General features: G+C 37.4%; 1 protein-coding gene across 5 annotated transcripts in view; it reads right to left on the reverse strand.

Annotated features, from left to right (window-relative positions):
* Positions 1-12,065, reverse strand: part of LOC307139562 (A disintegrin and metalloproteinase with thrombospondin motifs 2) — a 204,607-nt gene that overhangs the window by 60,729 nt on the left and 131,813 nt on the right. Inside the window, exon 1 of one of the 5 annotated variants that reach the window (XM_079838569.1) lies at positions 11,176-11,293. The exons of the other annotated variants lie outside the window; for them this stretch is intronic. The gene's annotated coding sequence lies outside the window, so the exon portion shown is untranslated. Of the gene's footprint in view, positions 1-11,175; positions 11,294-12,065 lie in introns of those variants that run through there. 5 annotated transcript variants of the gene reach the window in all.

The raw sequence follows: 12,065 nt of genomic DNA on the forward strand, positions 1-12,065 counted from the left end.
AATGAATGTTTTTTCATACAGCAGATTGTACACTTACAAGAAAGTACATCCCACAAATAAAATCTCTTATGTCTCAGTCGTTTCTCCTAGTTTGCAGTGATATTAAATTGAGATTTTTTTGCTTAATGAAAAACTCCAGTAAACTTGCATTTCTTTGCTTCATTATTGAGAATAGACCTCAAATGTTTCTCATTCAGTTCAAGTATGCTATTGAAATGTACAGCACCATAGACTCGCTGCTTGTTAACAAGTGTCTTATTTGTGTCTCTTTTTACATTTTTCTAATGAATTTTAGGAGACAGATTTGAGAGAAAGATACTTGAAGAGAATATTCATGAGAACTACATTAAGCTTCTTGAGCTATGAAAAAGAAATAATATGAGTGGTTAAGCTATCAAGATAAAGTGATTATATCATTGTAAAACCACAGTGCTTAGATGTCTCATTACCATATTCATGTAGGTATTTCAAATGTGTCCTTTTTTCGCTATACAGCCCTATTTCCATAAGGCAGCCCATCAAAGTCTTGCACACATTTTATGTTCTGTCTGTTTAAACAACTAGCCTCAAACTCAATCTCCCAGCATTCAGCTGAAAACATATCTTGCCACTGATAGATGCAGTGAAGGTGGGGGAAAATGAAGAATGTAAGGCTGACCTAAGAGAGAGCAGGCGTCTGGTGCAGAGACGCTGAGGAGGAGGAGGTGGTGGAGGACCCCTCCCATCTTGGCATGAGTGGGTGGATTTCTCTGTTTATCTTTAAGATTTGGCAGTGACAAAAAGGCTGAAAACCGTCTTTTTCCCTCTTTCTTGTATTTCATAAGAGGATCTCTTCTGGCACTTATGAAATCATTCCCTTGTGTAGATATCCAGAGTTTAATGTGTGAATTGCTGGATGGCTTGATATAGCCCAGTGGAGCTTTTCTCCCATGGTGCTTTGCTGTTGCTTGTACATGTCTGCCTTTGAGGACAGTCAGCTATAAAGATTATTGAACACTAAAAAACATCTATCTATCTATCTATCTATCTATCTATCTATCTATCTATCTATCTATCTATCTATCTATCTATCTATCTATCTATCTATCTATCTATCTATCTATCTATCTATCTATCTATCTATCTATCTATCTATCTATCTATCTATCTATCTATCTATCTATCTATCTATCTATCTATCTATCTATCTATCTATCTATCTATCTATCTAAACATGTGCCATTAGAAGAAGCAGGATAAATGTCAGTGATCAGCAGGTGAGAAATGGCACCAGTCATTATGGTGGTAAAGGATGTACTACAGCACACACGGTATACTATAGGGTGAATTCAGGGTGATTGGGTCACTTTTTCCAAGTCATCTCAATGGCAAAAAGTGTCCCAATTACCCTGAATTCACCTACTCTCACCAGGTTGGACCCCCTTCAGAGATGCTCTTCTGCAAACCTTGGTTGTAACAAGTGGTTATTTGAGTCTTTCTATCAGCTCGAACCAGTCTGGCCAATCTCCTTTGATCTCTGGCATCAACAAGGTATTTTCTACCACAGAACAACCGTTTACTGAATATTTTCTCTTTTTCAGACCATTCTCTCCCTTCTGCCACCGACAACCATGCCACGTAGTTACATGAAGAATCACCCTTTCTTCCCCATTCTGATGCTCAGTTTGAACTTCAGCATTTTCTTGACCATGCCTACATGCCTAAATGAGTTTCTGCCGTGTGATTGATTGGTTGAATTCTACAGGATATCCGCGAGACGTGTGTGTTGAGTTCTTTAACGGTCTGTCTGGAAACAAATGCCATGACACCAAAGGCCGTCGTGTTTACAACTGTCAAGTCAACACAGATTGCTTCAAAGCAGCTTCACAGCGATAATAGGCAAGTCATTTTGTTTTAGAAGAAAAGTTTTTGATTGATTGATTTCTGTTGTAAAAACTGATTAGTTATTTAATTTAGTGCCACTTAAACTACACCATCCTCAGCTAAAACAGAAAACCCCCAATGCGTTCCAGACCCCATCCGCACGGCAACAGCACTTGATGGCCCTAGAACGCAAACCATGAAATAGGTTTGAAATAGTTTTGAAACTATACCATCATCATCATCATTATCCCCGCGCAAACCCTGAAAAAGGCGAATTTGTGAAAACGGGAACGGCATGTACGCAAACATTACGTGTTCAGCCTATAGGCAAGCGCGTTTGAATATGTGTGCATATGTGTTTTTATCTGTACAGAGGGGAGGGAAGGTAAAGAGGCCTTCACAGGGGAGAGTCTAGTTGACACGGTCTCTGCTGACTAGGGTTGGGAATCGTGAGAAATTTTCCGGTTCCGGTTCCGGTTTCGGTTCCGCCTAACGATTCCGGTTCCGATTCCGGTTCCATTAAAATTATTACACAAATAGTGGTAAAGGAAAAAGGCACAATACGCAACTCAAACAATCCATTTTGTGTTTATTACTTGCTCTAAAATTAATTTACAGGTTGGCAATGTCAAAAAAGTCCTGTACTGTACATATATTACAGTATTAATTAAGCCATTCTTGCAACACATTGTTTTTCAAATGAACACCTCTGAAATTGTCTTATTACATTTTATCTCTCTGTCTCTGAATAAAACCAAGTTATAAATTATATTTATTAGTTATATTTATTAATTAGTTGTATATTAATTAAATAGTAATTCAGTTATTCAGTGAACTTGTAAATAATAAATTGCAATTCAGCATTACAAAGGTAATTGTGCCTAAACGCTTACCTAAACCATGGTGACTCAACGGTTGACATATATATATATATATATATATATATATATATATATATATATATATATAGGCCTTCCACTATAAATCTGGTATAAGCCCTGAGGCACTCTGTGCTGTAGCAAATGTTTTGTCAAATTGCTAGTGCAGCCTCCTTTGCATGTTATTAACTTTTCACATTTTGCTTCATTATCATTCATTCTTTGGAAATGAATCCATACTTGTGACTTTCTCTTCGCCATGCTGGTGGTGAACGAGAAAATATCTGACGCAAAACCGTAAATGTGTAGCGCGAGGGCTTTCAGTGCTGAACTGCGTTGCACTCCTGGAAGCGGCAGGCAACGTAATTAATATTCATGATGAGGTGAGCCAGAGTTGCCAGGTTTTCACAACAAAACCCGCACAATTGCACAATCGCTTCAACCCGCGGACATGAAGCACAGCCCGCGGCAACAGTGGAAAACGGGAAAGCGGGAAAACCACGGACTTGGCAACACTGGCTGTCACTCGCTATGAAAGGATACGCTTCCAGCGCTTTGCACACACATTGCACCAGAACCGTTTTCGGAACCGAAACTTAGGAATTTCGCGCGGTTCTGGTATTTTTCAAAAATCAGTTTCGGTTCTGAATAAGAACCGGTTCTCGGTTCCCAACCCTACTGCTGACACTTCAGGGCTGCGTAGTGGCCGTGTCTAGGCAAAAGGTCTACCATCTGATCTGGATCTGGCACACTCCATTGTTGCAGATAATTTGCACAACATTCTTGAATGAATAAGTTATAGATGCACGCCGGTCTGTTATAGCCGGGACATCGGCTTTACATTTTCACGCCCTGGGCAAATCGAACTGTGATTGGTTGCGTTAAATGTCAGTCAAACGTCCTCTTGTGCGGTCCTCGACCAATGAAATCTGCGATAGAGTCCAAATATTCTGCTGTTAGTCTGAAGGTTTGGCTACGCGAGAATACACTTTACTACATAGTATAGTAATAACAGTAAATAACTAACCTTAAACCAAACTCTAACCGTAACTCTACAGTAAGCACATGTAATTAATTCATATTATTCAGTATTTATTAAAGTAAGTACAAACTACATTGTAAAATCCAACAGTGATTCTAACTAACTTTACTAAATATCTTAACTTAATTGTAAAAATCTAGTAAACTGTACTATTCACATACTATGCCTTGTTTACACAGAAAACCCAAGTTGTGATTAATTGATTGGTTTGAGTGCAATTTTGCCAACATAAGAAGTTACCATTATGGTGATCAGTGTTTCATTTGATTGGGCACTTGGAACATCCATATTATTGTAATTCTATTGATGTAGCGATGCAACAAGAAACCACAGTTATTTGGTTTCAAAGGAAGATAGGTAATAAATAGGTTTCTTTTAAAAGTTAACCTAGCTTCTGACTGAATAATTAACTATAGTTAATGATTTAGTCAGAAATTAAGTCACCTTTTAAAAGCAACCTATGTAATATTTCCCTTAATGTCGTATAATGATCTTTTACAATTGTATTGCTAACGCTTATGTCATAAACACCTTGTGAAACTTTTAATTGGGTTGATATAATCCATCTACATTTGTAACAATATCTTGCAGTTGATCATGCTGGAGTCACACACACTTCAACATCCAATAAATCTAAAGTAAATTATCAAGTACTCTCTACAGATCTTTTTTAGTTACTAGAACTCTTGTGTAAGTGAACTATACTAACTAAGCATTTGTTAGGACAACATACTATTCCTATTTCACTTTGCTTGTTTTTTAAGGCATTCGGTTTGCATGCTTTTTTTAAGTCTAACTAATTAGATTTTACAGTGTATGTCACCGTAAATATTCAGACACATTAGTTGTCTTAACTGTCAAGCATGTCCAAACTCATCTTTACATGATTTTTTAATAAAATCAGATACTGACTGATACGATACAATTTGATGGACTTCAGCGGTTTGATTCCAAGATGAGATTATTTCAGCTAGCTGCCACATTCAGCCATCTCGACTGCAAAAAGATTGTAAAAAGATCTTGAGTAGAGGGGGTGGAGAAAAACAAAAGGTGTGAGACAATATGTATGCAAATGATCCAGGGTAGAAGTTCCCACAGGGAACGTGGATATATATCAGCTATGATTTATGGAAATTCATCAGCCAGTTATATACTTTAATTGAGCAAACCTATAGAAAAATTACAGGCCCTTTTCAAATAAGGATGTACGTTTGTTTGCGTAAAATCTGCCTCTTCAATATACCAAGTATTCTGGCAAAATTTGAGACACTAAGGGAAAAATTATGAACTCATAATGTATCTAAAGCCAGATTTATGAAGTGTATTTCTTTATACTAAAGCATTCCACTGGTAGACACATTATGAATCAAATATACAATACACAGAGAAAAACAGTTACTGTCTGGTTTACCTGTTGATTGCATAATATTACTATGTTAACAATATATTTGGAGTAAATTTGCCCCTTTCTATGCACACACATGGGTCACCATTCAGCATGCAATACAACCATGCAATTTTGTCCTTTCATGGGATCGGTGTTCTCTCTTCAACCCCATTGGCAAGCTCCATCATTAATCAATACACTCATTCCTCTGTAACACTATATTCCTCCAGCAGCAAAGTAAAGTATCCCTTCTTGTGTTTTCCCATTTTAATAAACTGCAATTTTAATGGGATTATCTGTGGCGGATTGCCGCACCAGAGCAGATGTCCGGTGCATGTCATTCCCATGGCACCGACTGAATAAATCTGGACTGCCATTTCTCTGAATCCTTGGAGAGAATCAGATTTTCAGGCACACTGTTTACTCTCATCTCTGATAACTGTGCCTATTTATGCATGCAACTGCAATGCTACTTATATAAATGCGACATGAAACACAAAAGGACCTTAAACAGCGACTTTATTCTTATTTGCTAACCACCCAAAATTCAGTTTAGCCAGCTGCTAAAAGCTTTAATACAGTTTTATTTCTACCTGTTTTGCAAAAATTTCTATAGAAAATTGGTGAAATTTTTTTTTTTTCTTAATGAATTCGAACAAAAAAAAAGTATGCATTAACGGCAATCATAACGGATGATTATTAAAGAGATTAATCAGAGAAAATGCCTCATATAACCCCATTTTATGCTATAAAATTAATTAGAATCGGAAACATTATGCTAAAATGTGTATAGGGTACAACAAGGAACTGGATATACCTATAAATGTGGGTGTGCATTAGTGAAAGAACACAGCACAGAGGGATATGCTATACAATAGAGACTGGAGAGTAATATAGTTTGGACAGAATCAGCACTGAACGTGTAGCGAGGGGAAACAGACAGTGGAAATGTTAGGGCTTATCTCTCTGATGAAATTCAATAACAGCCTTCAAAGAGGGTTTTTTTTTCCCGTTTCCAATCTGAACACGACACTGAGTGTTATTTAATTCTCCTCATTTCACTGCACAGGTAATGTCCTCTAATCCAACGGCACACAGATCAGTGAGAGAGAGAGAGAGAGAGAGAGAGAGAGAGAGAGAGAGAGAGAGAGAGAGAGAGAGAGAGAGAGAGAGAGAGAGAGAGAGAGAGAGAGAGAGAGAGAGAGAGAGAGAGAGAGAGAGAGAGAGAGAGAGAGAGAGAGAGAGAGAGTTTCACTTAAGACCTGTGATAAATTAATGATCAAGCCGTAACAGCATCAGACAATAAACAAATCAAATTACTGTACTTTGTCAAGAAAACTACCGGGCCGGTTCCTGACTGTCCCATGTCACTCTAATACTGAGGTAGTGTTGACCACTCTTGTCTCTGTAACCTAGTTTGTAACAGTCCAAAGGAAGAGTAGTGTACTGAGAGTGAATCATAACTCATCACGATTCTACAAAGCTTGTGCATAAGAGCAGCTACTAGGCTACTTGTATTTTGTACATGTTATGATAAGGTTTACAACCAAAACAGGATTTCACTTTTAAAATGAGACAAAATCTCAAAAGTTGAGCTTATTGTTTTTTCTTCTTTGATGCATACCTTGAGGTCAATAAGACCGTGATTTTGAAATAAATTAATATGTTTATTTAATAAGGATGCACTCGGTTGAGCAAAACAGACAATAAAGACCTCTTTACAAGACATTTCTATTTCAAATGATGCTGTTCTTTTGAGCCTTTTATTTATCAAAGAATTCTGGAAAAATAGTTTCTACAAAACTATTAAGCAGTGATAATAATAAATGTTTCTTGAGCACCAAATTATCATATTGGAATGATTTCTGAAGGATCGTGTGACTGTAGAAATGATGCTGAAAATTCAGCATTGTCATCACAAAATTCTTCAAATATTACTGTTTTTATTCTATTTTTGATTAAATAAATGTAGTCATTGTGAGAATAAGAATCTGACCAACCCCTTAACACACACACACACACACACACACACATTGGGTTTTCATGTTTTATGGGGACTACATAGACATAATGATTTTATACTGTACAAACTATATTCTATCCCCTAAACATATAAATGCATTTTTATATTTTCAAAAACTTAGAATGATGTATCAGCTGTTTTCCTCATGTGGACAAAAAATGTCCCCACAAGGACAAGGATTTCGGATATTGCCTTCTTTGTTGGGGCATTTTGTCCCCATAATGTAGGCTTCACCAGGAACATAAACACACAACACAGACACACAAATGCATAACACACACACACATATATATATACACATTATATATATATATATATATATATATATATATATATATATATATATATATATATATATATATATATATATATATATATATATATATATATATATATATATATATATATATATATATATATATATATATATATATATATATATATATATATATATATATATATATATATATATATATATATATATATATATATATATATATATATATATATATATATATATATATATATATATATATATATATATGGTTTTGTAACAACATTAGGGTGCGTAAATAATGCATTTTCTTTTGTGGGTGAACTTCCTTTGGGGGAAGAAACAAAAACAAACAAACACACTATTACATAACCTCTCCATTTACATTTCTACTTCAGGTATTGAGACCTCATTATATTTACTTCAAACACAGTTCTCTATTATGAGAGAATAATCTTACAGTCCCAATGTAAATAGAATTAGGAACCTTTAAATGGCAAGTCCCCTCGTCTCACATAGCATAGTCAGGTCAAGCACTACAGCAGTTTGCTAAGGTCTACATGAAGTGCATGCTCCAAATGAGTGTCATTAGACACAGCAAAACAAAAACAGCAAAGTGCAGCAGACGGAGACAGCAAACACACGTCTCGCGCATTTGTTCTGACAATACGGTGCGATTCCTCGGTTGCCGCACCAGCTACACAATTAAACCAGCCACGTAGCGAGCATGTGCTAATTCAAGCTCTAAAGCTTCAACCCAGAAGCCAAAGCGCATAGCCCTAGGAACGTCAAGTAATGAGTTAGCTTCCTTTCCCCCTGCTATTCTTGACAGAACAGTACGGACGGCAAGAGAAGGGTGTAAAGAAAGAGGAGGCTGGGGAAAAAAAAGATTCTGCTCTCTCTTTTCCTTTTTCCTTTTACCTCACCTTCTCGCTCCTCTTGTTCTGAAGGCACTGGCCCGCCATTCTCTATCCAATTTTAATGAAGTGGGTCTCACTACGATGCTGGTGAAAATTGCCTTGGTCTCTGCATGTGAACATGTGTGTGTGTGAGAGAGTGTGCCCAGAGCCCTTGAGGCCTTTTAATCTCTAAATGTGTGTGTGTGAGACGGTGTGATTTATAGAGCACATGCTCGTGGCATCATCAAGAAATACAAACACTCACGTCACATGACATTCCTGACAGCACACACTGAACAAATTCAATACACACAATGTGAATCAACACAGGTTAGGAACCGTGAACCGGTTCTTATGCAGAACCAAATCTATTTAAATAATAATACAAATAATCCAAGAATTGACTGTTTGCCTGCTAACAGGGAACATTCCCAGAACGTTCTGGAAAGGTTCTTTCAAGGTTTTCACAAACATTATTCCAGTAACGTTAATAGAATGCTCATTCAGAGTTATCTGGTCTTTAAAAATGTTCTCAAAATGTTAACATAAAAACATTTATGCATCGCTCATGGGATTTTTTTTTTTTTTTTTTGATGTTCGTCAACATTTTTTAATAGTTTCAGAATGTTAAGAGAACATTCAAAATTAATGACCCCATAGTGTTTGCAAAATGCTAAAATAACTTATTCCTAACCTTCATATAACTAAGAAAAAAACTTTTTAAACATTTTTAAAAACTGGACATTTTGAAAATTCAGAGAACATTCAGAAACAACGTTTTCATAACTTAATGGGAACATTAGTAAAACGTTTTTAGAATAGATTTTTGTTAGCTAGATATTCAGTGGTGCAGCAACACAGCTACTAAATCTACAGTATGAAACTGATAGTGTGCCCAGTGTAATCCGATTTCCAAAGAAATGACTTCTATGAATAGATTCTGTTTTGTGAATCAAACACAGCTTACAAAGAGCCAAGACTTAAAGTAGTTTAGTTACTGACTGGTTTGTCATAACAATATGTAGTTCAAAATAAACATTGTGCATTTTGTCAGTAGTATTTTATGACAATAAATGAATACAACATTAATTAAAATATACACTGATTAGGCATAACATTATGACAGGTGAAGTGAATAACACTGATTATCTCTTCATCACAGTTAGTGGGTGGGATATATTAGGCAGCAAGGAAACATTTTGTCCTCAAAGCTGATGTGTTAGAAGCAGAAAAAATGGGCAAGTGTAAGGAATTGAGCGAGTTTAACAAGGGCCAAATTGTGATGGCAAGACGACTGGGTCAGAGCATCCCCAAAATGGCAGTTCATGTGGGGTGTTCCAGACCTGCAGTGGTCAGTATCTATCAAAAGTGGTCCAAGGAAGGAACAGTGGTGAACCGGTGACAGGGTCATGGGCAGCCAAAGCTCATTGATGCACGTGGGGAGCGGATGCTGGCCCGTGTGGTCCGAACAAACAGACAAGCTACTGTAGCTCAAATTGCTCGAGAAGTTAATGCTGGTTCTGATAGAAAGGAGTCAGAATACACAGTGCATTGCAGTTTGTTTCGTTTGGGGCTGCATCCCATACTGACTCATGTCCACCACCGAAAGCACTAATAGTGGGCACATGAGCATCAGAAGTGGACCACGGAGCAATGGAAGACGGTGGCCTGGTCTGATAATATCACGTTTTCTTTTACACGTTCTTTCACGTGGATGGCCGGGTGCGTGTGCATCACTTATGGGGAACACATGGCACCAGGATGCACTATGGGAAGAAGGCAAGCCGGCGAAGGCAGTGTGATGTTACTTTGACATATACCACCTACCTAAGTATTGTTGCAGACCATGTACACCCTTTCATGGAATTTCCTGGCGGCTGTGGCCTCTTTCAGTAGGATAATGTGCCTTGCCATAAAGCAAAATTGGTTCAGGACTGGTTTGAGGAGCACAACGACGAGTTTGAGATGTTGACTTGGCCTCCAAATTCCCCAGATCTCAATCCAATCTAGCATCTGTGGGATGTGCTGAACAAACAAGTCCGATCCATGGAGGCCCCACCTCGCAACTTACAGGACCTAAAGGATCTGCTGCAAACATCTTGGTGCTAGATACACCTTCAGGGGTCTAGTGGAGTCCATGCATCGACGGGTAAGGGCTGTTTTGGCAGCAAAAGGGGGACTAACATAACATAATAAATGACATAATGTTATGCCTGATCAGTGTGTTGTTTTATATAATTAAGGCAAATTCGCTAGGAGGAATCAGAGCCACAAGAATTCAATTATTTTTATTTCTAGTCATGTTGCCCAATAAATAACTATTCCCAAAACCACAGTAAAAACTATATACTATAAGCTATTGAACACAAAGTTATAAATTACATTTTAAACATTTTATAGATTTCATTAGGGTTGCAAACCTTTAAACAAGCACAGAAACGCACACGTAGAAAAGAGGACATTGTGACTATCTCGCTAGTGATACTGCTTAAAAATTAATGCCATCATTTTCTCTCATTAATAATGACAGGGTTAGTGATTGGTCTGCAAACAGCTGCAGTGTGCGCGTGTATGATGAGAGAGGATCTGTAGGCCAAATGTACAACATTCAACAGGAATAATGTGCCAGACATCAATGCAGTGGGTCACTGTGAAGAAAAGGTGACACTAACTGAGAGAGCAAGAGACATGGCGAGGTAGTGGGTGAGAAAAACAGAGCAAGGAAAACACACGTTGGTGTTGACTGTGAGCGAGTCTTTTACAATGATTCACAGCGGCTGTAAGCTTTGTGTTAGGAAGGTTTACTCACCATAGCCACCAGTCTGAAAGCCAACACAAGTCACACAAACACCATTCAACTCTGTCAATGTCCACACCTAGCAGTTGTAACCGATGGTAATGGATTCGACACCATGCCTTGGGTGAAACTGTGCTGTGATTACAGACATGGAAACTAGACCTCTTAAAATAACACTGTGACTCGCACTGAAGTGTTGATGGCTCTCTGATTTTCACAGCTGGTAATCTCATATGTTCATTAAAAATAACCTGTGCTGTGCACTGAAAAAAACACAAGCAACTCTGACAGCTGCTACATGGGACGACTGATTTGATGTATAAAGGGGCAAAAAGCATCTTGAGCGAAACATGTATCTTGTGCTGTCTAAATGGATACATCACTTCTTTTTCAAGCACCTCGTTTTGTAAATGCCTTTATTGCATAAATTATGGTAATGCAAAACTGTAAATACACAGTCCATATGCTCAATTTGAATATACTTGGAATTCCAGGTATAAATTATACTTTTACCTGAGCTGATTTACAATAAAAAACACAAGGCCACTTGTTCATCCACTTAAAATGCACATCTACAGTAAGCAACAAATATGTCCAGTCAGATGTGGTGGATGCTTCACGCTTAACAATCTTGGCTCCCAATGCAAAGATTTCAGATTTGATCCTAGGTGATCCTATCCTTGGTTATATTTCTGAGATAGGTGGCTTTTCTAGTTATTTCTATACTTATGTGCTAAAAATGCCACTTAACCCTCTAGTGCCCTTCGTTCAGAAAATTTTCTGTTTTGAAATATTAAAAATCACTGCTTCATCGGAATGATATGAAACTTGGTGCCTTTTCTAGCATTAGGTATGTTAACACAAACAAATTGGGGTCATAATTCGAGCATGCTAATTAGTCG

Source organism: Gobio gobio (assembly GCF_949357685.1).
Source record: "Gobio gobio genome assembly, chromosome: 16".
Lineage (NCBI taxonomy): Eukaryota > Metazoa > Chordata > Actinopteri > Cypriniformes > Gobionidae > Gobio > Gobio gobio.